Source organism: Megascapheus bottae, chromosome 5, assembly GCF_031878675.1.
Source record: "Megascapheus bottae isolate mThoBot1 chromosome 5, mThoBot2.hap1, whole genome shotgun sequence".
In the NCBI taxonomy this organism is placed as follows: Eukaryota; Metazoa; Chordata; class Mammalia; order Rodentia; family Geomyidae; genus Megascapheus; species Megascapheus bottae.
The window spans coordinates 25890121-25917467 of record NC_143513.1 but is presented as its reverse complement, the minus strand read 5'-3'; the positions used below and the strand labels follow the sequence as shown (position 1 = coordinate 25917467).

The 27347-nt window shown below is 37.0% G+C and overlaps 1 pseudogene; it reads right to left on the bottom strand.

Annotated features, from left to right (window-relative positions):
- Positions 1–11611: 11611 nt before the first annotated feature.
- Positions 11612–13440, bottom strand: LOC150063142 (dnaJ homolog subfamily B member 6 pseudogene; annotated as a pseudogene).
- Between the last annotated feature and the right edge of the window lie 13907 nt (positions 13441–27347).

Here is a 27347-nt window from a genome sequence, read left to right as displayed (position 1 = left end):
ATGTACGGATAATGAACCCAGTTCTGGGCTAGTTTCCTAGGAACATGCTTCTCCAAGTGTGGGCCTTAAAGATGCAGCATTGGTACTACCAGAACTGGGAGAAATTCAAATTTGTAAACTTATCTTAGATCTACTGAATTGAAAATTAGAATGTTTAATAATTCCTGAGGCATCTGGGTGCTGTCGACTCATGCCTATACTTCTAGCAACTCAGGAGGCTGAGGTCAGAGTGTAGAGGTTTGAAGTCAGCCCACACAGTAAAGCCTGTGAATCTCTGACCTCCAGTTAGCCACCAATATGTCAGAGGTTCAAGTGGTAGAGCTCTAGCCTTGAGTACAAAAATTCAGAGCCAGTGGCCATTGCCTGAGATCAAGTCTCAGGAACAGGACACACACACACACACACACACACACACACACACACACACACACACACACAATTTGTCTCTGAGGTACTGAGGCATGCTAACATCTGAAATGTGCTTTGCTAAATACTGGCTAAACATCCGGTAGATGTTTGTCATATTTATCTCATCGTGTGGTATGATCTCTACCACTTATTAAATAAATGAATGCACTCCACATTCATAATACAAATATGAGATGTTGGTTTTATTTTATAGCTTTCATATAGTAAGTAATACAGTAAAATAAGCACAAATTCTTAACATATTCATGACACAAGGGATGAATAAAAATTCATAACAATGGCTCTGACTTGGAGGAAGGAAAAGTGGCAATACAAAAGCCCCTGGCAACTAGGATAAAACTATTGCCGATAATGATACGATAATAAAACCAGCTGCCTGGGAAGCAGACAAAATGACATCCTAATTTCCTTCTGCACAGTTTCTTTGGTTATGTAAGTTTAGCTAGGACCTGATGTATTTATAAGGGCAGCATTTGAGAAGAACTTGAACATGAACATGGGCGGGAAGGGAGAAGACAGAAAACCCTTGAGGACATGGAACCTTGGCTCTTGTGGTCAAAGCTTAAGGATGATAACAGGGAGAAATTTTTTTTAAAATTAAAGTCTGTAAAATTCAATTCATGCCAAGTAATAGGATATTGGAGTCTTCCCTTTATTGGTAGCCTAGGGGACATTTTTCAGTTATTGCATACAGAAGCAAGATGAAAGCTATGATTTAAAAGATTATTTAGGTGAAATTATGAAGGAGATACAAAAGTGGAAGGCACAGAGACTAATTTAGACATTATTACAGGAGATAAGGCAAGATATGATATGCTACCAAAGCAAAACAAAATGGCTGTGCAGACAGACGTAAACCTGCAGAAAAGATGAGTGAAGAAGCTGAAGCTGAAATTGGTATACAAGTCCTGGAAGTACTACAGTTGGTGAAGTAGTGAGGCTGTGAAAGCAGCTTCATCTCAGTCTCAGGGAGATACCTGAGAAGTTTGGACAGAGACTAATAACTTAAAATTTGCTCATGATGTATTTGAAGAATCTTGTAGACATTTCAATGAGAGGATAAAAGGAGAATTGTATACAGGAAATTAAATTTTGAGAGAATTACAGATTTGAGAGTTAGGCATAATAAATGCTAATCGTAAGAATAATAATGAGAAAAACATAAGCAGATAAATGTGAGTTGAGGAAGCTGACTGGAGAAATCCTGTAAGAAAGACAGAAGAATCTGGCCAAACAAAGAGACATGATCAACAGAAGCAACATTTATGGAAGACTTTCTCAGAGAGCTGGATTTATAGTAAATGCTTTATAGACACGGTCTCTTGGAATTTTCTCAAGATTTTTAAAATATATATATATAGTGACTCACTTTGGTAGTTCAACCTAGAATTCTCCTGCCTCAGCTTCCCATTGTGCTAGTTTCTGGCAGTCACTGTCATTACCTAGAACATTCAAAAGGACAAATTAGCCGGCCTTTTGTACAAAGGCATTATTACGCAGTATTATGCAGATTGGTAGTTGAAAAGTACCCTCAAAAAATGCAAGACTGATGGGCACCCATAATGAGACTGAAAAAAGTTCTGACAATTCTTGTTGACTTAGGAGGTTCTATTTAAAGAAAGGTGAAGAATTGGCTCTATGTCTCATTGTGCTTGCTTTGAGCAATAAAAGCTCAGGAACAGTGCCCAGACTGGAATTCAAATCCCAAATTGGAACAAAAGGGAGAAAGGGAAGGAAAGAAGAAACAAGGGATGAAGGGAAAAGAATGGTGAATTTTAAATTATATGGCATAAGAAAGAAGATGGATTCCTTCTCTTTGCCAATTTTCCCATTATTCTAATTAAGCCAGGAGTGGCTTGTACAAACTAATGTTAACTGGGACAGGATTTTCACACAAGTACCTTGGTGGCTATGCTTATCTGTTTATTTACTAAAGTGAGCCTAATGTATCCAAGAGCAGCAGGCCAGAAAGCCTGATACTATGATGCAGGAAGAAAAGTTAAGCAAGGGATCAGAAACAGGAACTAGAACTGTGATAGTAAGTAATAGTATCAGGGAACTGGTGCGGTGCTTCACACATGTAATACCAGCTGCTTGGGAGAAGACAATAAGAGATTTGAACTCTGAGGCTGGACCAAGCAAAAAAGTCACTGAGTGACATAAACTATAAATCGCATCTGGTAGGATAGCAATGATTCTAGCTTTATGACAGGTTTAGGTAAGAGGATTATGTTCCCAAGCCAGCATTAGGCAAAATTGTAGGATCCTGTCTGAAAAATAACTAAAATAAAATAGAGTAGAGAGTGATCCTCCAGTGGAAGAATTCCCTGCTTAACAAAATATGAGGCACTGAGTTCAAACCCCAGTACTTCTCCCACCCCAAAGAAAACAATAATAACAAGGAAAAGAAAAGAAGCAATTATGTCAGAAAATAATATCCAGGTACCTGTGTTGACATATTCCTATTGCCTGACTAATGAGCAGAGCACTGAAATTGTAGCTCATTCTGAGGGACAAACAAAATTAAAGAGGCTGAGACACAAGGGCTCACTCATCTATACAGAGTTGAAGATGGGTGGGAAAGGTCAAATTGCAGGTTAGGATGGGATGCTCTTCACAAAGCACCCTGTAGCCATTTCCAGCCCTTCCTATAAAACTATTCTGCTGGCAAGTTACTAACTTCCAGAACCTCAGTGAAATCAGACACTCTGCTGTGGCCTTTGCTGAAACCACCTAACAGTATTTCTAATAAAACTTTTCAGAAAATTCAATACCATATTAGAGAAGTGGAGGCTCTCATTTTGTTAAATTGCTGAACATTTCTGGCTCCAGGATGAGGAAGGCTCTGTGAAACTGACTACATAAAGAGTCAGGCAAAAGACTCAAAGGAACATAAGCCCAATAGTCTCCCTCATTTGTCCTAATCAGTAGAAACCTTGGGCTCTTCTAGCAGAAATTTACAATAGAACAAAATCTAGAGACATTAGACCAAACAGTGTGACACTAAATGTAAGGACCACCAGGATAAGGAAACAATGAGTGACTGTTGTCCTTAATGTGCTGTTATCTCTCATCTCTTTTGCTGTCTCTTGGTTGTTTTATATTGTTACAATTTTTCACCTTGTTATTTGATATATTTTATATGTGCTTAATTGGTTATTTGAAATTGGATAGGGAAGGGAGGAAATCAAGATAAGTGGGGGGAGGGTGGGAGGGAAATGGGGACTGTGTCCTGAGAAAGGGTATCAATGTTTCTGAAGCTATGCACTTTCTTTCTAGTGAATATAATGTAATCCTTCTATTAATCACAATAAAGACATTATTTAATAAAAAAAAGAGTCAGGCAAAGTCCCTGGGCTTTGAAGGAAGCCTATTCCAGGAACATTCACTTTATTCCCCTATATCTCCACAATGCACTGTCTCCACATTTCCCATACTTCCTCCATCCCTTCTCCCATGGATGCAAAATTTCCTTAGTATAAAAGGAAAACAACATGTTCCCTGATCTGGAATCTAACTACTTCCAGTTTTTTTCTATATATTTATATATATATATATATATATATATATATATATATATATTACCAAGGAATCAAACCCAGGGCTTTATGTATGCTAGAGAAACACTCTACCCGTAGGCTACACTTATGGCCTCTCTCCTTCACTCTTTAGACTGTTTTATTCTCTAAACAAATGTTCCAGCTACATCACTTTCAGTGTCTCCTCCCCCTCCTCACTTCATTCTTTTCTCTCTTCTCCATTTCTCTCATTTTTTTTGCTTGACTTTCTGAATTTCTGCTATTTTTATTTGGTAAAAGCTAATAAACCTATGCCCTGAAATGCAATTCAATTTCTATTACATTGCCTCTATTATAAAATAAATACATGTTAATCACTTACTTCAAATGAATGCAAATTTGGACAAACTACTTAACCTCCCCAAGACCCGATTATCTAGTCCACCAACAAAGGGAATCAAATTCACTCATACAAAACCTGGTAGGATTGGCAGATAGCATATAAATCACCATCTGACATGTAGAGTCCAAAATACAAATGTCAATTATCCTCCCTTCCCGCCTTCTCTTTCTCCCACCCTACCTCCATTTCTTTTTTTTTTTTTTTTGCCAGTCCTGGGCTTGAGCTCAGGGCCTCGGCGCTGTCCTTGGACTTTCTCAAGGCTAGAGCTCTACCACTTGAGCCTCAACATCACTTCCGGCTTTTTTTTTTTGTATGTATGTGGTACCAAGGAATCGAACCCGGGTCTTTGTGCATGCTAGGCAAGCACTTTAACCACTAGGCCAAACTCCTGCCCCCCCTTCATTTCTTTTATTACTACAAACTCTCAATAGTTTTTTCCTTTCATCTGCCATCACAGGTTGGAAAGGTGAGTAGAGGGAGACTGAGAACATAGAAATAGAAATGACTAGGAAGAATTGGCCTCAAATTAAAGTCATCCACATCAGTAATGTCCCTGCCCTTCTGCTCATAGGAACCTTGCACTCTGCATTGTTTCTTTCTATTACAAGTACCACAAGCAGCCTTAACATGTATAAAAATGGAATATTAAAATCCACATTAACTGAATGGATAAATAAATGAACTAATCAAGAAGCGAAGTTTTATTACAAATCTAGTAAGAAATGAGAGACCCTAGAACAATACCACTAACTCCTTCCAAAGTCTTTTTGCCTATGTAAAATTCTAAACTTCTGGTCTACAATTTTAAGGATAGCATACCACTTTGGAGAGGTCTTAGACTCTGAGAAATTGTGTATGTGGGTTATTTTGTTTTTTTTTTATTTTTGCTCCTCTTGGAACTTGAATTCAGGACCTGGGCACTCTCCTTGGGCTTTCTCAAGGCTAAGAGCTCTGCCACTTGAGCCACAGCATCATTTCCAGCTTTTTCTGTGTATGTGATAGGCAAGCAGTCTAACACTAGGCCCCACTCCCAGCCCCAGATTGTGTTTTGCATAACAAAGCATACACATGTCCTATGGGCTAGCTTTTGTCCCACCCAACCAATAAGATATTCCTCTTCTTTTCACTTTGTAAACCTAGCTGGAGAACCAATTTTCATTATATCTTCAGCACCACCCACCATGTTTCATCTTCATAGCAGGGACATTAGTAAAAACTGCTACCATTAGCACACATGACTTCTCCACCTCAGCTTAACTATTTAAGAGGGAGGGGCTGATCTGAATTTCTAAAATAAAATAAAGCAGTCTTTGAACCTGCAAGTATTAAGATGCATCTTGGACCAAATTTACTTGACTTTAAAACATTGCTTAGCTAGTAAGTAATGGTACACAACTATAATCCTATCTGCATAGGAAGGAGAAATCTGAGAATTGTGCTATATCCACTTAGCCACTAAAAAGCCAGAAGTGGAGGTGTGGCTCAAATAGTTGATGACCTTGAGTAGGAAAGCAAAGTGAGATAATGAGGCCCTGAGTTCAAGTTCCAGTAGATGTGTGCACACACACACACACACACACACACACACGCACATGCACACACACACACACACACACACGCACACATGCATGCACATGCACAAGCACAATTTAGTCTTTAATCATTTCATCCATGAAGATTTCATCTACTTTTTAGTTGATGGCTCCGAATGTGTAATTCTTAAAATAGATCATCTCATTTTTTTTTCACTATCTCTACTAAGTTCTGCCACAGTGATTCTAAGACAGTTATGTTAGCAGAATGAACTGCTTCTTCGGTGTTTGTGCTTCACCGGTTTGATCCACTGTTTATTACTCTCATGCCAACAACCCTCTAAGTGATCAGTGCCATTGCTGAGCAATTGGCTCTCCATATCTGTCTCTACATCCAGGCTGCAGCATTTCCTAAAAAGAATCTAGATCCTCAAAACAAAACCTTTCAATTCCTCGTAGGAGAAAATTGTTAGTGACTTAAGCACTTTGACAATCTGACAAAAAAATTGAGAGTTCTTTCTGTTTAAAAGAGAAAGAATGAAAGGGAAGGAAGAGACAGGAATGAAAAACAAAGAAAGAGACAGAGTGACAGAAACAATGGAAGAAAAAGAAGGAAGGAAAGAAGGAAAGAAAGAAAGAAAGAAAGAAAGAAAGAAAGAAAGAAAGAAAGAAAGAAAGAAAGAGAAAGAAAGAGGAAGGAAAAAAGGAAGGAAGGAAGGAAGGAAGGAAGGAAGGGAAAGAAGGAAGGAAGGAAGTCAAAACTGAAAATACTTCTGTTGAAATCCATTGTTAGTGCTCAGCCCTGCAGTATACCAGGTGATTGTGGCATGGGGCTTCCTAAGACCGACAAAGGGATAATAACTGCAATTAGGTGAACTGGCGCATACTGATGGTAACAAAAGCACCTCAGATAGTTGTCAGTTTTCTGTTTAATGGCTATAACTATTTCAGTGAAATTATCTGTGCTCAATGGGGAACAATTGAATACCCAGACAATACTTGCTAGATGGAATTAACATTCACTTTTAATTGAGTCAACCAGTATTTCATTAATTCCAAAGTAGTACTAATTTTCCAATATGGGTAATAAGGATACACAAATATTGCTTCCTTTATCATGCCTATGCAACATTCATGAATTTAAACTCCTAGAAATTCAGAATATAGATTTATAGAAATTCAAACGATACTTTACATTCTAACAATTATGAAAGAACTATCTCAACTGTTTTTTAAAAATAAAATTAAATATTAGTTAAATAGCATAATGTGAAGTTCACAGGGCAGCTATATTGTCACTTTACTAACATACAGAGTTAGAATCTCAGGTTAAAAAAATAAAGTCAGGTAAATGTCCCTAAGTCAATTTTTTTGTTTCTTTATTTGGTGTCCCTTTTTGCTTTTTCATGTGGAAAAGAAGTTTCTGTACTTCTCACTGTCTCCATCTCTGTCTCTCTCTGTTTCGCTGTCTCTTCTCTCTGTCTTTGTCTTACTTATGTCTCTGTTTCTCACTCCCTTTCATTGTCTCTGCCTCTGTCTCTGTCTCCCTTCTCTCTCAGCTTCTGATTTTGCAAATTAGAGAAGGCTCCAATACACTCAGAAAAAGTAGCATCCAACTTCTTCCAGCACCTCTGAAATTGAGTTCTGGGCTGAGAAACCCCACCTATAGATTTACCAATCAGAGGCTCAGCCATCCATCTCTACACATGAATAACAGAAAGGATATTTAATGGAATATGGCTGCCTTGGAAAGACACATCATTGAAGATTATTGCATAAGAGGAAACATACAAGTAGTTTCAAGGCTCTCATTTAATGAAAGTCAGGATAAATGGTAGGAATCTCAGACTTTCGGCATTTTTTCCTGAGACTTTCTCTCCTACAGTGACTTTGGAATTCTCTTGGAATTCAGAAAGGACCCAACCACCTGACAGGCATCAGTGAGTCTTACTTAGTCAACTGTGAAGACATGAACTGACTGTCAGATCATCTGATACCACCTCTAACCACCTCTGAGTTGGGTCTTTTAGAAAAAAAAAAAAATATATATATATATATATTATCACCTTTTTCCCAGTAGGTATCTACCCTGTAAAATTGTTGAAGATGATCTGGAGTGCCATCTCCCCCTGGAATAGTTAGGCCATGTAATTCTCTTTGCTCTGCTCTATTTCTTTCCGGTCATGCTCACTATATCATTATCTTCTCTGAACTCTTTTCCTGTCAGATGTAAGAATTGAAGCTCTTTTACTATACACATCCTAGTAACCATGGATGGACATTTTATTTTATTTATTGCTATTTATATATTAATATTATATTACTGTTATTATTGTTGTGTCTCAATCGTAGAATTAAACTCAAGGCCTCTACCATTTGATACTTTAATGTTTTTAGTCTGTGTGTATATGTATGTATATATGGATGGATGGATGGATATGCTTAAATGTGCATTGTATTTTTGCATGAACTGAGGACCTGAGTGCTATCCTTTAGATTTTTTCATTCAAGGCTGGCACTCTACCACTTACGCCACAGAGTCACTCATGAATTTTAACTGGTTAATTGAAAGTGAGAGTCCCACGGATTTTTCTACCCAGGCTGACTTCCAACCATGATCCTCAAATCTCAGCCTCCTGAATAGCTCAGATTACTGGTATAACCACCAGCACGCATTTGTTTAGTGTTTCTTGAGATATTATTTCAGTCTTTGCTAGGACCAGCCTTGGATAGTAATCCTCCTTCCCACAACCCCTGCATAGCTGTGATTGCAGGTGTCAGCCACCGTGCTCGGTGTGGAAGAAACTATTCCTCAACATAGAGTTTCATTTTCTTTGGCTAGTGTAAGAAAGTAACACAAACCCAGAGGACTCAAACAAGTCAAACTCACTTTCTTAAAATTTAGAAGAACAAATATAATATGTTATAGACCTGTGTTCCTCAGAAGGCTCCAGAAGAGTATACAGACTCCGCTTTTCATGCTTTTACAGGCCACTTGCACTCTTTACTTTCCAGGACCTCATGGAGAGCAGTTTAGCATCTACAAAATCCTCCCTGTGTCTCTGTTGCTTTGTCTTACATAAACAGACTCTTTTCCCATCCTGATATTCAGAAGAATGTCTGGATCCCAAATTCCTTATCCCACAATTGTGCAAAGTTCTCTTTACCTTATACATTAACTCATTTACATATCTCATACTTTATGAACATCTTCAATGTTTATTAATCTTCAGGGCTATTATTTTCTATATAACCAAATAATAAAATTAAATTTTACTGATTCAAAACAATGCCGTGCTATTAGAAAGAGTTCCTTCTGTGATAATTACACACAGTATTTAGATTTGGATTGCTACTTTTACAAAAGAGAATATAAAATAATGAATAGGGTCTTTGAGCTGAAATAAAAACAATTTATTTTACAGCAATTCTAGGCCTAGCTTTATCTTTGGCCTTTTTCAGTACATCCATTAATCACTTTAGACAGCAAAAGAAGTCTTTCATTCAAATGGTAGGTAAGAAGCACAATTAATTTCCTGCTTATATGTGGAGTTGAAAAATCCTTTCAAGTTATAAGAAACAGGTTTACTGAAAGATTCAATATTCATTAATGAAAATCCCTTATGCTTACATACAAAAAGGACATGATACAATTATCAGATGAAGGTGATATTCTTTTGTAAAAGAGGTGTCTAACTACAGCATTCTTACATACACACATCTCAGGGTTTTCTGATTGTTTTAATGGACACTACATTAGGTTCAAAATGAGAAACAATATGTTTTTTTATGTAGCTGAGCAAATAACTCATTAGTCTTTACATATTTATTTTATTTTGTTCTCTCAGTGATTTTAGGTGTGGTTTTGTTCTCTCCATTTCACAGACAATAAATTTGGCACTCAATGAAGCAATAAAAATTAACATGTCATATATCTATCAATTCCAAACATAACTTGAAGGAAGATCTTTCTGACTCTGGAGTACTTGATCTTCCAAATAAATACTTTTGCTTATAGCAATAACTACAAAAATGGCTATTTTTTTTTTTACTATAGAAGGGAGAAGTAGCAAAGTCTAGAACAGGAACAGGTTCAATTGTAAGCCACAAAACTATTGTCTGGTAAGGCAGTAAAGGAAGTTCTAGGGTGGACCTATTATTACTGCTAATACAACAGGCATTGATAACTGGCAAGTGGAGTCTACCTATGATATAGGACATTTTATCTATGGAGTAAAATGAATCAGATCTAAGTTTAAGCTTACATAAAGATCTATTCATCTCTAGGCTTCTGCAGTCTTTTAAGGTCATACAGGTAGAAGAGACAGTGATATGTACATGTACTTGATATAACTACATGGTCTAAAGAAAACTGGACAGTTTTGAAAAGTGATCATTTATCCATATTACCACACACACCAAAAAGGTCAGTTCTTCTATTTCCAAATCAAATAAATGTGGTTAAAGACATATCTGCAAAAGATGTCATATGGACTAACAAAATATATTATATATTATAACATATATTATATTTTTAGATTATATGTACTGGAAAATCAATGTAATTTTACTTCCATTGACATTTATGAGAGATGATGTAGGAACATTTTATACAACTACAGAAAACATAATACTACTCATGTGATAAGAAATGTATAAATCTCTAAAAAAATAAACAAAGGTATTTAAACACTAGATTTTAGTTTAGGTAGTAGTTCTTTTCCAATGTTAAGGTCATAGTTCTATGGAATGTGGTTATATGACATAGTAATACTGAGGTAAGTTGCGCATTAAGTATATGGAAATACACTGCACTGTTTGGGTGGCATCATTGTAAATTTTAAAATATTGCAAAAGAAAACAAAGGATATATCTATTTGACAATGTATGGGAAAGAATGGAATTTGTAATGCTTAAAAAATAGGAATTGTTTTGTAATACTAAAATTATTCACCTAGGATATGGGAAAACACTTCCCCTAGTATCAGCTGCTTGCTACCAAAGGAGCTATCACGACAAGTAGTTTGTGTTTCAATGTATGTTGGTTGCTTTTGGTTCCTCTTAGTTTTTTGTAACAGGTATTGATTTCCTAACGAATGTCTGCTAAGATACTTTCAGGGTTTACATCACAATGCTTACTTTTTTTTTTTGCACCAAACTCAGTCGAATTTATTTTCTTTTTTTAAAGCAATAACAAAGACCCAGTTTACCAACTTTTTTAAACCTAAGCTTAATATTACATTATTTAAACAGTTGTCAAAATTTACTAAATTGCCAGCATTCATGCACAACTAGAAAACATCCTTAATTTATAATAAACCAGAAATGTATTATTACCATTAATGTATTAAGTCTTTCATTACTGAAAACAGAAAACTGGAATTATTTCTGTAGAAGATTCACCCTGGCAATGTCAGCTTCACAGCAGGCTGAACTACGGTGGCTCACATTTCAACACAACAGGAGCAGATCCGTGCTGGTGTTAGAGTACAATCGTGTCTTAGCGCTATGCAAGAGTCACGGCCTCACCTTGGATAACGTTTAATACAAAAGCAAAGTGCATAAAGAGATTACACCATTTTTAAAGACAAAAAAAATGGTCCTATTGTGTGGTCCCAACAATAAACTCAAAAGTCTATGACAAATAGAGGCTCCGATGAGCTGTTTATGAATACTTTAGGTACAGTTATACTGAAAGTCGAGTTTGTTTGAAATCTTCAAAAAAAAAAATGTTCCTGTTAATCCTCCAATGGTGCTTGTTATTGTTTAGCATTTCTGTTAAATGCGTGCGTTGAGTTACTTGTTATCCAAGCGCAGCAGCTGCTCCTTACCATTTATTGTCAAGGACTTTCATTGGCCATCTTCTTCAACTTCTACTCTCTCTTGACCATTCTCAACAATTCCTTTTGTAGTTATTTTCCTGCCATTTACTATTTTAGTGGAAGTGGATACAGACTTGAAGTTGCCCATCCCACTACCGCCAAATGACGTAGAAGAGAAGGAGGAAGTGAGACCTCCATGACCCAGTGAACCAAATGAAGGAAATCCTGCATCAAATGAAGGAAATCCCCCTCCAAATGATGGAAATCCACTGAAGGCAGAGAAAAACGAGCCTGCACCTACGGTTCTGCTTCCTCGAGGACCTCCTCGGTTCCCCAAAAAAGTCATCAAATGGGTCAAGAAAGTCGAATGAAAATGGATCCCTTCCACCAAAAAAATCCCCTGAAGACATCATCTGGGATCCGGAATGTAAAGCCAAACTCAAAGGGACTGTCAAAACGACTTCCACCTCCTTCACCATTTAATCCTTCTTTGCCTTATCTGTCATAGATGTCCCGTTTTTAGCATCGGACAATACCTCGTACGCTTCAGCTCCCTGTCTGAATTTTCTCTCTGCTTCTTTATTCTCAGGGTTTTTATCTGGATGCCACTTTAATGTCAGTTTCCGGTATCGAGGAAGCAGACTGCCAGCGAGAAGAAGGGGGCAGGCGGCCAATCTCCTCGCGGCTCCAGCAAGGCTGCTCTGGCAGCCCTGGCGCTTTCCTTTCTTTCAATGCTTACTTTTTTTATTTGAATAGTTTAAGATATACCTCTTAGTTTTATCTGGTGAGCATTTCAGTTTAATTGAAAGTAAAGATTTTATTGTGAACATGCAAACAATTTCTCATCCATAACTTTAAAAAATCATTAAGTAATTGTACAGAGTCTGCAATTCCATGTCAGTATACTGTCTTAACCAATATTACCCTTCCATCATTCTCCCCCATTATCCTCTCTCCTGCCCCTAATTAAATCTACAAAAAATGATACACTGAATTCAACTTCATTTTCAATTTAATTTATAGTTTTTATCTTCAAAATATTACATAAAGTGGTTATAACCTGACACACCATCTAAGAATCCAGGGCTTCTCCATCCTCTCCCCCCCCCCATCACATCATTTCTCTCCCTATACACTCATTTCACATTCCCCAGTTCCTTTATCACTCATATACACTGAGTATTCTGGATACACTTGCCCCTCCTCCATTCCCCTTTACATTCGTTCACTCTCCTTTCACTAGCTCCCATTCAAAATCTGTTTTCAGCTTTCTGTTAAAGCATTTTATTCCAAAAATTTACTTCGTGGCAAATCACTCCTCTTGATTAAGCTTTAGTCAAATAAATTATTCATATGGACATGTCTGATTATACAGGAAGTTGTAGTTTATATATGAGAGATTTATAAGATGATCTAAGATTTATATATGAGAGAAAAAAATGAGCCCTTTCTTTCTGAACGTAGCTCACTTTACTCAGTACGATATTTTCAGGATCTCTTCATTCTCCTACAAAAGACATCAGTAGTTGCATGTTGTTGGAAACCTAATAAAATCTAAGCAATTTTCCAGTATCATTTAGTTATTTATTGTCTCCCAATTCTTCCCCTCAGTGTACGTCAGACTGGTTTCATCCTTGTTTAACGTGATGGCATACACTCAGACAGCAAACATCTACAGTATTTTCCTCATCATTGAGCGATGTGCTTGACTCTGCTGCACATCTGGTTGGAGTCATGGAGGGTCAGTTCATGATCCTAGTGACGTGAGCAGTTCAAATCTTCTCCAGTTCCTCATCTGTACACTGGGGGGAATGTTTTGCCTAGTAGAGATCTAAATTCCATTATATAAGTAATGTTGCAGGTTTACATACTTAGATAGCTGTTCTCTACACTCCAGGAGTTTTTATTTTATTTTATTTACTTATTTTACAATACAGTTTTATTTTGTAGGCAACAAAGTGCAGGTCAACTCAGTTGGTCTTTGGAATCAGAAGAAACTTGGGTTTTGTTGTTGTTGTTTTTGATTGCTATTATAAAGGTTACATACAAAAAGGTTACAATTTAGTAAGTCAGATGAAGAGTATGCTTCTTTTTGGACAATGTCACCCCTTCCCTAGTTTTCTCCTGGTTTTTCCCTCCCATCCCCACCCACAAGTTGCATAGTTCATTTTCAACATAATGTCTAATGGAGTGTCACTATTACATTTGTTCACCCTTTCTCCCACCATTTCTGTGTCTCCCTTACCCTCCCAAAGACAAATAAAGTGAAATAAAGACACTGGGTCTAACTGGTACCATGTTAGCAACGTGATGGATGAGAGGGAATTGTGTCTAACTGGCACCATCTTGGCTTCTTGATAAATGAAGTCCTTTTCCCAGGTGATGAGTATGCCTAAATTCCTAGAAGCAGGAGTGGGGACTTGGACAATAGATTACTGGATCTGCTAGGGATCCTGTGTCATGAACTTGCCTCACAAGACTCTCCCTGTGATCCTGTCCCATGACTATGATTCTATTTACGCCCCAATCATCTCAAACACTATTTTGCACTATGCCTCATGTCTTCTGATTCTCCACAGAAGAATCCATGACTTCTCACTTTGACTTTCCATCCGAGTTGGTTTGGTTTGTTGGGATTGTTCTTTCTTTCCTCTTGCCAATCCTGAGGCTTGAACTCACTGTCTGAGCTGTGTTCTTGGGCTTTCTCAAAGCTACAGCTCTACCACCTAAGCCACATCACCATTTGCAACTTTTTCCATGTATGTGGTACAGAGGAATTGAACCTGGATCTTCTCAAGCTAGGCAAGCACTCTACCACTAAACTAAACTCTTGGCCCCTGGATTGTTCTTTCTTTGTTTCTCCATCCTCATGGCTCAGTTTTTTAAACAGTATTTAGTGAATTTTAGGCTGCAGGTTTTCTGTGGGAATGTGTCTTTCTAATAAAGACTCCTGATTCTGCCTCTCAAAATGTGGCTTCACTCTTCTGTCTCCATATAACAAAAGGTACAGACAACATAGTATCTAATATATTGAATTTATTTGTATTTGGATATTTGAAATTTGATAGGGAAGGGGGGAAAACCAAGACGGGTGGGGGGTGGGGGGGGGGGAGGGAAATGGGTACCAAGACATGTGAAAGGGTATCAATGTATGTGAATTAACGCACCTTCTATCTGGCAAATATCATGTAACCCTTTTACTAATTACAATAAAAAAAGAAAAAAAAAGAAAACAAACACAGCAGCAAAGAAAAGAAAAATCTCTTGTTTCCATTTCCTGGAATTCATTTTGATAAATATTATTTTATATGATCAGAGGCACATAGGCATTGTGGCTTTGTATCCACATGTTTTTAAATGTTCTTACTGCACTGTGAGCTAATGAAGAACATATACACAATCTGTTGTAACGAGAATGCTTATGTCGGTCAGAGAATTAGAAACCCCTGTCTGCTCTCATGATGAGCAACAGAAAATTGACTTTCTCTAAATGAATTTTAAGAAGTGCAATGGAGTTGCAGAAACTGTAATCAAGAGGTGACTCAGCCTTTGGAAATAACATATTCCAAATGTATACTCCTTAAAATGTAGATGCACCCTTGGCAGAATTCCACATCTGGTTTGGTGAACATCCTTAAGCCAGAAGTAGACAACCCAAGAACTATGAGATATATCCTAGTTGGGGAAAATGAGTGGAACCTAAGAGGAAATGAATCAAATGAGAATAAATCCTGTAGTGTTTCCATCATGATTATTAATTCCTGTAGCGGGGTGGGCACTGGAAGTAGGAATTAGAAGTGCAATAGAGAATGTGGCAGGAAAGGGTATTGTGATCCTTATTAAACCTGCTGGCAGATAAAACACACAAAGTGCCATTTGAACATTTGACTTCAGCCTTTGTGAAAATGTTTCTGCACCTTTTGTAAAGGTACCCCTTCAAAAAACTCTCCAGTCTAGCCCAATTATTCACAGTTCAAGAAGCATTCCATATCCTTAGAACTGAAATGAAGCTAGAAGGGAAAACCTAAGGAAATTTCCTGTCTTCTACTATGTTCCATCAGAGAGAGGCTAATTTACAATCTGTGCTGTTGCATGTAAATATTGAAATGAATGGGACTTACCAAGGCTGTATTGGTTTGCATTCAGAAAATGCTTACTGTGTGCCCTTGTTTGGCACATGAGAACCAATTTTTTATTTAGTTTAGGTGAAAAAAATAACATGAATACCAGTAACAACCTGGTACCTGTTAGCAGGCATCAAGTATTCGTGACACTTCTATAAGAGATCACATCCATTGAGGGGTGTCTTCTTATTTATAGATTCACATCATGCAGGCTCTGTTTCTACAAAGTACTCTACCACCCCATGTGTACTATAAAAGGAACACAGTGTCTACCTTCCACTTAAGTGCTGTGGGGGACAAAGGATATTCATGCATACATAGGTCAGTTAAGTGCCATGGAACTTCAAAAGCTGCAGCCATTTTGTGCATGGCTTCATATTACAGATGGAAGGTTCCAGAAGTCAATGTGGTTCATTCCTCCTACATTGTCAAAGTTTGTCATCCACTAGGTATAATTTGTCCCTTTGGGCAATATGAATTGTCACTCAGTTGGAAGTAGATGATTCCATTTCTCATCAATTTTTAAATTGTACAATTTAGAGCAATTTATGTATACAATATATGAGGACAAAAAAATCCATAAAACACATTGAATACAAAAATGCATAATGGAATAGGCAACACAGTATGAATCCTTTGGTACAATCCCAACTTGCTAAAAGCAAACAATTGATTGTTTAGAGACATCAGCATTGCTGGAGGTGGGAGAATCAGAGAAAATATAGAAAATAAGAGGTAATTAAGACAAAATGTATGACTGTGTTTCTCACTCAAGGAGAAAGCCTTAGAAGTTGGAGAATTTTCTAGTGGGATTTGCAGCTCATTTTAGTGTAATTTCTTAAAATGTATGTGTGTATATGTATATCAAACGTTTGTACATACAATCAAAAGAGAAATAACATCTGATAAGAAATATGCTTTTATTATTTCAGAACTGAAAGAAGTCTGATACAACAAATTAGAAAATAAAAATAATAAATAGGAACAATGTGCTCAAAATACTTTCAGTGACTGTCTGCATGCATTAGATGAGCAAACTGAGGTTCGTAGGCTCACATTCAGGTCTTCACGATTTCCAATCTGCACATCTAGATGAAAACTCGGATTGTGTTCTTCACCTCTGTCCTTGAAGGGACTGTGAAGTATGAAGAGCTGAATAACAGTAATGGGCTTTGGACCAGCACCTTTTTACACTGTACTACTATCACATGGTAAGTGCCTTCATCCTAGATGGTAAAAGAAGACATTTACATCCATTGGTCCATGCATTGATAAGACAATGACATGGCAACAAAATGACAAATGCAGGCAGGCCACTAAGTCTAGTGTACTGCCCTCACCCCCAGCTCAATCATGAAACCCCATCTATATATTCCCACACAAGGTCACATGACCAAAAAGGTGAAACAACCAGAGGTGATATCTCTCACTTGTTGTTAATAAGTCACTACTGGTAATAAACACATCCTTCCTCATTTGCTCTACCTTTTCAAAGACCCTGACAAGCTTTAGTACCTATGGTAAACATGAGTCTTACCATGATGACCCTTTGAAATATTTCCCTCCTATCATATCATATTTTATCATAAATAAAACGTTGGATTTGATCGGTATGTTTGAAGTATTTCTTCCTTTATGTTCAGAATCAGAGGCATAAGCCAAAATCAGTTAGCGGCAAATATATCATCACTTTCAAATGATAAAACCAAGTGGAAAATGGGATTTAAGATGAGCCCAAACAGATGCTTTCTTCCCCTTCCCTATAGCTAATAGTATGACATGTCTTTAGGCTTAGAGGAATATCAGCAGGATCTACATAGAAGACACTAGATTAAAAAGCTACTGTGATTTTCATACAACAATCTACAAAAGAAACAGAAAATTTCTCTGGAGGCATTTTGTTTGCAGGAGCCATATTAATGAGTGTAATGAGAGAGTATCACATGGAGAAAAAAGATCCCCCTACCCATAGTAACATCCAATACATCGTTGTCCTTTCTTTCCTCAAGGAAAAAAAGGAAGGAAAGAAGGAAGGAAGGAAGGAAGGAAGGAAGGAAGGAAGGAAGGAAGGAAGGAAGCGGGGAGGGAAGGATATAGGAGAAAGACAAAGAATTTTCCTCTATAGTCCCTCATGCTCCATTGGAAACTTTCTTGTGAATGTTTTCTCCCAAGTAGACAAAAATGGATTTTATTTTCTCTCCAGTATCAGTGTGACCTTGAGTTATAGGCTAGCTGAGGACAATCTCCATTCCAAACACAAGAATCTTCTCTGTTCTCTCTGTATGGAGTGCATGTCAAATTAAATTTACAAGAATTTACAAATCTTACAAATTTTTCCTCACTATTCCTCTGGTTTTCTGTCAGAAAGGTAATGACATAGGATGATGAAACGCTAGAGCTGGAGGATAAAACAAATATGCTTATAATTTGCATCTTTGGAAGATTATATACAGCTCTATAGACCTAGAGTCTCTGTATCACCCAAAGTCATCATTAGTAGTCTGAATGTGCCCATAATTTATTACCAGCACATCCTCACTGCAAAATCTATATGGGAAAAAGAAAATGTATTTTTCTGCTCTAGTAGCATGAAAATCAATCTGAAGCGACCTGACAGATTTTGATCTTTTGATTTAGGTGTCCTTAATCAGAGAAGTTTCATGAAATCTCATGAGCAGAGTACATAGAATACAAAAGAAACTTTGAGAAATAGAAAAGATGCTAGTAAGGAGTTGTCCATCATTGTCACCAACAGGCATGTCAGGATAAAAGGAGAATATGACTTTCACCATCAAGAATTGTGTGGTCAAAACTTCATTTGGCCATTTATTTGAGGAATAGCTATGGGTGTGCTAAACACTTAGAGGTTCAATGTTTTCTTACCTGTAATTTTTTTTTTGCTAGTCCTGGGCTTGAGCTCAGGGCCTGAGCACTGTCCTTGGACTTTCTCAAGGTTAGAGCTCTACCACTTGAGCCTCAGCACCACTTCCGGCTTTTTCTATATATGTGGTACCAAGGAATTGAACCCGGGTCTTCGTGCATGCTAGGCAAGCACTTTAACCACTAGGCCAAACTCCCGGCCCTTACCTGTAAATTTTTAATAATGATTCATACCTCATATGCCTTTCTAATGACAACATACTTCATAAATGATTTAACAAGATTATAAATGTTAAGTCTGTGAACACATCGTAGCTGATATGAAGGCCCCTTTAGGTACCTTCTCCAAATTCAGGTTTCCTCAGAAACCTTGTTGTTTATTTGTATGTTTGTTTGTTTGTTTGCATATTTCATTCTGGGAAACCGAGAAACTTTGGGGCCAGGCCAACTTGTCTCTGGATACATGACTCTCTTCTGTATGAAATCCAGCTTTTCCAATTCTACCTAGCTGTATAGAGTAATGAAACCTTACCAAAATCTGAATTAGTGTGATGCATTTGAGGGCCATAAGTGTTCTATACCTTAGATGGTAGTGAATAAATGATATATGCATACACACATACATTTGCATTCCCAGCTTATTTTGGTAATTGTCATTTTCTTAAAAGAGGGGAACTTCAGTTGAGGAGTATATATGTGACAAGATTATCGTTTAGGTTAATTATCACTTGACTGCTTTCTTGATTCTTTTCAGTGGATAATTTTGGTAAATATTGAAAAATATTTTTGACTTGTCCGATTTCTTCAGTCTATAAGTAAATTGAACTCACTAGATAGTAATCACTTGAAATGTGATGTGTCTAATCACTTGAAGTAGCTATGTCTAATCCATGTGAGATGTTTGAAAGGCAAAATATATGTCTACTACAAGTCTTCATATGAAAAAATGCAAACTCTATTAACTATTTTATTACTTTTAGCTTACTGTTATCATAAAGGTGATGTATAGAGAAGTTACAATTACATAGGTCAGGTAATGAATACATTTCTTTTTGAACAGTGTCACCTTTCCTCTGTTTTTGTCTCATTTTTTTCCCTTCTGAGCCCCTTACCCACCATGTTGTATAGTTTATTTTCAACAGAGCTTCTAGTGTTAACTTTTTTTATACTGACTACATAATAAAATTTTCTGTATTCTCAATTACATAGGATGTATTGTCAACCATAACGTGCCTGTCTCTTTTCTCTTTTTTTAATGAAACTACTAAAATATCTTAATAACACATATAGTTCTCATATTTATTTTGGAGAGCTCTCATTTTTACCAAATACTATTAATACAATGAAATCATAAAATGGCAATTATAATAGCAAGCCATAATGAAGATTATTACCCATTCCTAGAACTACATGTACTACCGTGTAATTATTAGACTATAATGGGAGGGCAGATAAAATCAAAACATAATTCTGAGAATATTTATGGAACCTAATTTCATATATTGTGTAAATGTGTATATGAAAGTATCAACATGGGAAATATCAGTTATGCAGTTAACCTATTCTATAAAATTTCTAGATATTTCACTCTTCTTACCAAAAAGAAAATCTCAATCAGTTTTGCAAGGAAAAATTATTTTCTCTCTTATAATAAAAAGTCTGAATGAATTTTGCAGACATTTTCACATAGGTCTCAGATCCTCTGGGCTCTGCTTTCCTCTAGCTGGAAACATGACTGTTTATCTTCAAGCATTCATCTCAAGTTATAAAAAGAAGCCTCAAACTCATGCCTCATTGTCCATGGATGATTCTATACCCATTTCCAAGCCAAATTCTTAGAGAGGCTCTGATATGATAGGCTTATACCAATCAATTTGTGAGCAATTGGCTTTGCATAATGCAACACCATAGAAACTGCTGAGAAAATATGAATATGAATCTTGTGAGAAATTTCCACTCCATTCTACTAAGACTAAGAGTTCTCTGGAGAGGTGAAAGATAGAACAGATTATGAATCCTGAATGTAAGGGAGCATACACATTATGCAAGCCTCTTGCAATTTGTATATCATAAAAGCAGAACTTTGTTAGAGATTAAAACTTGAACTTCTGCATAGCACTAGCCCCAGGGTGATCAGAGTGAGCTATGAATGAGTTTATAAACAGATAGTGATAGACATAATTAGAAATAAGGAGAGTGACATAGAAAAAGGAAGGGAAGGACGGAGAGAAAGAGATAGAGGGGATAATAGAATGTCTGTAGAGCAAACTTGGCTAGTCATATACAACCTAAAAGCTGGAATTCTGTTACCATTACTTATCTTTCTATATTAACTTCTGCAACAATCAATATATGTATACATATATATATATGTACACATGTATATACATATGTATATACATATATACATATATATGCATATACATACAATACCTATACACACACACACACACACACACACACAACTACTTATCCTTGTGTTGACTATTTCACTTTTGAGTCTTTACCTCAATACAAACAATACAGAGTTGTGAAAAAGCCATGCAAAACTATATGGCCTTGAATTCAACCTTCAGGAACAAACACAAAGAGAATGGGAAATGATATTATTGTTACCAAATGATGACTCCTTTCCCATAAAGCAATACTGTATAGAAGTAGGTACTATGACATTGGGTTTTAGTGAAACAAAGAACTTAGTATTGGCTGGCAGTGTTGGAATTAACTGGATGGGAAAGAGAAGAGAAGTTGCTTGTTGGTTGGATGATGAGGAGACATTTTAGGGATCTTACTTATAGAAGGAGATGTCATTTCTCCTGTAGTACAAGTTTACATGATTTGTAAGGAGGTAGAAAGGGGGACAGACAATCATGTTCTGCACAAAGGATTCTGAGTTAATGATATCAAAGTGTCATTAACCAGGCAAACAGGCTCTCTTTGTTCATATCTAATAGTTAAAAATGATTCTGAACTGATCCTGAGAAAATTCTGGAGATACTTCCTGCAAACAACTTAAAGACACCTGTCATTTAAGTAAATTACATCTAGATGTGCCCATCCTTTAGGTTATTTTGATAGGGAGAATTCTCATATCAATAATTTATAATTCATTTGTCACACAAGAATTAAAATTATTAACCATTAAAGAGGTAGTACTACTTTTCAAACATCTTTCTATAAAGCAAACTCCAGCACCACACAATGTTCTTTGGCAAACAGTACCACAGATGAGAGTAAGAAATATGGCAATCTAAATCAACTCTTTGAAAATGAAAGAGTGCAATTCTCCAACAAACTGACATTTTTAGCCCATCCTCCGATATAAATCCCAAAGTATGTAAGGTGAAGCCATTTAATAAAAATCAATTTATACTGATGCCTCAAATTAGTCAGCTAGAGAAGGAATATTTTCTTTTGAAATTCAAATAACCAACTATACGAAAAGGACTGATGAGTTCAGTGACTTGGCAAGCAAGCGAAAATAGGCCAGAAGAGAGCATTATTGGGCAGATGGAGGAGGGTCCATCAGAAAATCTTCCTGGGCTATGTTGTGATGATGTGCCCATTACATGTTGAAAACTAATACAGTAGAGCAGACAATATATTTGCATGAGTTTTTATACTAAGGTAGAGAATTCCCTTTGCACATTAGTCTGTTAAGTCCAGTGTTCTACTGATTGGAAACCCTCCATGGTTTGGCATTTAAATAGAGACCTTCTTTGCATATCTGTTTAGATATTTAAAAGATGAACATTTTCAAGTGATAATCAAGTTGATCAGAAAGGACTAGTAAGAAGGACTGCTAAGAAAGTCAGTTGAAGGGTCATAACCCCTGGGGCTGTACTGTTCTGAAAATGGAGCTTGTGCAAAGGCTGACGTTCCTGGACACAATTTCTCTATCAAGGAAATTATTTCATCTGAACTGCAGCTATCACCAGGATGGTTGTTACATTAACCTTTAAAGAAGAGTGTCACCACTAGGCCCCCTTGGCACAGGTCGAACCTTTCTCAATAAGGACCAAGAAACACAACAAATCAGAGAAAGGCTGGATAAGTGGGACTGCATTAAACTGCACAGCTTTTGTATGGCAAAGGACATAGCTAGTAAATTAATTAGGAAGCCTACAGAATGGGAGAAGATCTTCACCAACCATACAATGGACAAAGGCCTCATATCTAAAATATATCAACAGCTCAAAAAATCGAATCACTCCAAAACTAATCTCCAAAGAAACAACCATCCCATTAAAACATGGGCCAAAGACTTAGAGTCTTCTTTGAAGAAGAAAGAAGAATGGCCTATAGACACATGAAGAAATGCTTGACATCTCTGGTCATAAAAGAAATGCAAATCTAACAACTCTAAGATTCCACCTCACTCCAGTTAGAATGGCCAGGATCAAGAAAACTAATAACAACAGATGCTGGAGGGGATGTGGCCAGGAGGGATCACTACTACCCTGTTGGTGGGAGTGCAAACTCGTTCAACCACTATGGAAAGCAGTATGGCAGTGCTTCAAAAGGCTAAACATAGAACTCCCCTATGCCCCAGCAATTCCACTACTTGGCATTACCCAGCTGTTCAGAGACAAGGGTATACTAAATCCACTAGCACAATGATATTCATTGCCATAGCAAATATATGGAACCAACCCAGATGTCCCTCCACTGATGAGTGAATCAACAAGATGTGGTATTTGTACACAATGGAATTCTGTGCTGCTGTCAGAAAGAACAACATCACCTCATTTGTAAGGAAATGGAAAGACTTAGAAAAAATCATATTAAGTGAAGTAAGCCAGACTCAAAGGAACATAGGCCCAATAGTCTCCCTCATTTGTCATAATCAGTAGAAACCTTGGACTCTCCTAGCAGAGATTTACAGTAAAACAAAACCTAGAGATATTAGGTCAAACAGTACGACACTAAATGTAAGGACCTCCAGAATAAGGAAACAAAAGCCATATAATGAGTGACTGTTGTCCTTAATGTACTATGTTATCGCTCATCTCTTTTGCCATCCCTTGGTTATCTCATATTGTTACAATTTTTCACCTTGTTATCTGATATATTTTATATGTACTTAATTGGCTACTTGAAATTGGATAGGGAAGGGGGAAATCAAGATAAGCTGGGGGAGGGTGGAAGGGAAATGGGGACCATGTCCTGAGAAAGGGTATCAATGTTTGTGAAGTTATGCACCTTTTATCTGGTGAATATAATGTAACCCTTTTATTAATCACAATAAAAAATTATTTAAAAATAACAGAGTGTCACTTGTCAGAGTGATACATTCATGGAAGGAGAAATTTTGTCCTGCTTTCTCAGGCCATATCCACCACAGCTCCACTTCCAGTGTTCTGGTGGTGAATTGGAGATAAGAATCTCATCGACTTTCCTACCCAGGCTGGCTTTGAACCACTATCCTTAGATCTCATCCTCTTGAGGTTACAGGTGTGAATGCTAGCATCCAGCTACTTCGTTCCCTTTTAATAAGCACTTGCCTGTGCAGAAGCTGCCAGGCCACACGCAGTCATTGACACAGCACCTACAACCCATCTTCAGAGCTATAGAAAGCATCAAACATTATTTCTGGTATCTTTGTTGACTTAAGGATTTAGCTGAGATTTTTGAGAATAGACTTTCTCATTTAAGTAATGTCAGAAGTTCAGGGAAACAGGACTTCTGTGTTGATCCTGCACTTCAGTTTTATTAGTTCTTTTCCACAGTAGCCTTGTCGGTAGTCTTAGCATTCTCCCCTAGGCTGTGTCAATACTCTCCAGTTCAAGTGCAGAATTGAGATAAAGCACCCAGCTTCATCCAGCCCCAGACAGCACAGCCTCCATCGTTGGTACACTTTGAAGGAACAGCCAAGCAAAATCTTGGCATCAATGCCAAGAACCCTCCTATTTGTGTATAGTGTGGAGTTCTCTTTCAAGCCTCTGTGTCATTCATACTGTGCTGATTTCAGTCATTAATGACTTTCTTACAAGTGATAAAAATTTTCCATACCAGAAGACCTGCTGTCTACTGCCATTTCATAAATGAGCAGCAAAGGTAAAAGAAAAGAAAAAGAAGAAGAGGAAAAAAGGTAATGCTTCTTAGTAGGGATGATAGTGGTCAGGCAAGACTTCCTGGTGCATCTTCTGATTCTCAATAGATGAAAGCCACAGAAATGGAAATCACAAACATCCATTTATTACATGGGGCTAGAATAAGCCATTGAGTATTTGACCGGCTTCAAAAGTCAGTGTCCTGCCAAATGATGTTTTCTGAATTCTGAGGATCCCTTCAAGTTGGGGAGATGATCAGAAGCCCCTCAAATGGGAAACAAAATAACTGGCAGCCTCTTTGTGCTAAGGAAAATGGAAAGGGCCTGTTCTTGCACCTTGATCATTTCTGCTCGGCTTTAGCCAAATTTCTCTAAGGAAATTTGGATAAAAATAAAGATTATCTGTCTGTCTCTCTATCTACCTATCTATATGTCTATATATTTATATATAAGTGTATTCTTAGTTATATATATATATTTATATATGTTTATGGCAGTAAAAACTTAATGTCTTAACATCCAACAACAAAGGGCCAGTCTATAAATTTCTGTGACTTTTATGAATAATATGTAACATATAAAGTATTTAAAATAAAAAGATCAACATACAATGGATGATTTTATTTTAGATAATAAAATAAATTGTTGCTTAATACAGACTATAACCTAAACCAATGAAGAAACCAGAAAATGATTAGTCTAAGGCTATTTATTCACAACTTTTAAAAAGAAAACAATAAAAATCAAAAAAGAACTGAAAATAAATCTAAGAATTAATCATTACAAGTAAATATCCAACAAGTATGTTTCATAAGACAATAGAACCAAGAAGAAAAGCTAATATAACATTAGGTGACCTTAAAAGAAAAAAGATAACAAGGTGTATATTGTTATGCAAATGAATTTATAAATCTTTATGTAAAAGTATTATAAGGAAACACACTGTAATAATTTTAAATACTCTTATTTAAAATAATTTTAAGGAGTGTCTTTCAAGCATCATCTGGTCATTTGAGTTTTACAATTTTTCAGAATTTCAAAGAATGATTTATTTTTGCAATATATTTTTTCAACAAGACTTTTAATTTTTTGGGTGGTCTTGGAATTTGAACTCTGGGCCTAAGCACTATCTCTGAGCTCAAGTGTAGTACTCTGTCATTTGAGCTGCAGCAGCACTTTGATTATTTTCCTAGTGATTAATTGGAGATAAGAGTCTCATGGACCATCATACCTGGGCTGGCTTTGAACTGTGGTCCTCAGATTTCAGCCTCCTGAGTAGCTAGGATTACATTGTTGAGCCACTGGTGCCTGGCAACTTTTAAAATTTTTAGTAAATATATTGTATCACCTCAGTATTGAACACATCTCTCTCTCTCTTTCTCTCTCTCTCTCTCTCTCTCTCTCTCTCTCTCTCTCTCTCTCTCTCTCACACACACACACACACACACACACACACACGCGCGCGCACACACACACACACACACACACACAAATCCTTATAGTTCAGTCTCATGAGAATAATGCAGTGGTAAATAGACTGCTCTTTTCCTTCCAAATATGAACTCCCTAGGACCTGTAAAGACCCTGCTTTCCAGAATATGTTCCTTTTCATGGCCAAAGAAAGCAGTGCAGCCTGGATCACCCATGTGGACCCAGTATAATCTCAACAGACATTTTTATACAAAAAGGGGACAGGAAAGATCTGAGGGTACAAAGCAGAAGTTAGAGTGACAGGTTTGGGGAATGAATAAAAAACTGTTTCGAAGTGGCCAAGACATTTCAGTCAAATTTCAATACTCAGCTACATTTGACTTTTGTCTATCCTGTTCCTCTCCTTAAAATGCAGGATTTAAAGGGATGGTAGGATGGACAAGAACATCTATAAGGAAAAGCATCTGGGTAAAACCAAGCCATGAGTTTCAAAACTGGTTTGCTAAGACCTATGCTCAGCAACATCAGTGGAACAATTTCTTTCCTAAACCCTCCAGAAGAAACCAAGCCCCAAGTACACAGTTACAATTCCAGCTTCCACAGCCATGCCTGATCAACTGTATGTTTAGCAACTGTTTTTTGGTAACTTTTACAACAGAAGGAAAAACAATCACTGGTTGCTGGTAATTCACACCTGTAAATTTGACTACTCAGAGGCTTAGAACTAAGGACCATTGTTTGAAGCCAGCTCAGGAAAGCGAATCTGTGATACTCATATCATCAGTTAATCAGGAAATGGAGGTATGGCTCAAGTGGTAGAAAACTAAACTTGAGGGGAAAGGTTAAGGGACAATACTTAAGCCTAGAGTTCAAGCCCCAGAATGGACACACACACACACACACACACACACACACACACACACACACCAAGAAGAATCAACTAGCACAACGATGTTCATTGCAGCAATATTTACCATAGCAAAGATATGGAACCAACCCAGATGCCTTTCAGTTGATGATTGGATCAATAAGATGTGGTATTTATATGCAATGGAATTCTATGCTGCTGTCAGAAAGAACAACATTGCCTCATTTGTAAGGAAATGGACAGACTTAGAAAAAATCATATTAAATGAAGTAAGTCAGACTCAAAGGA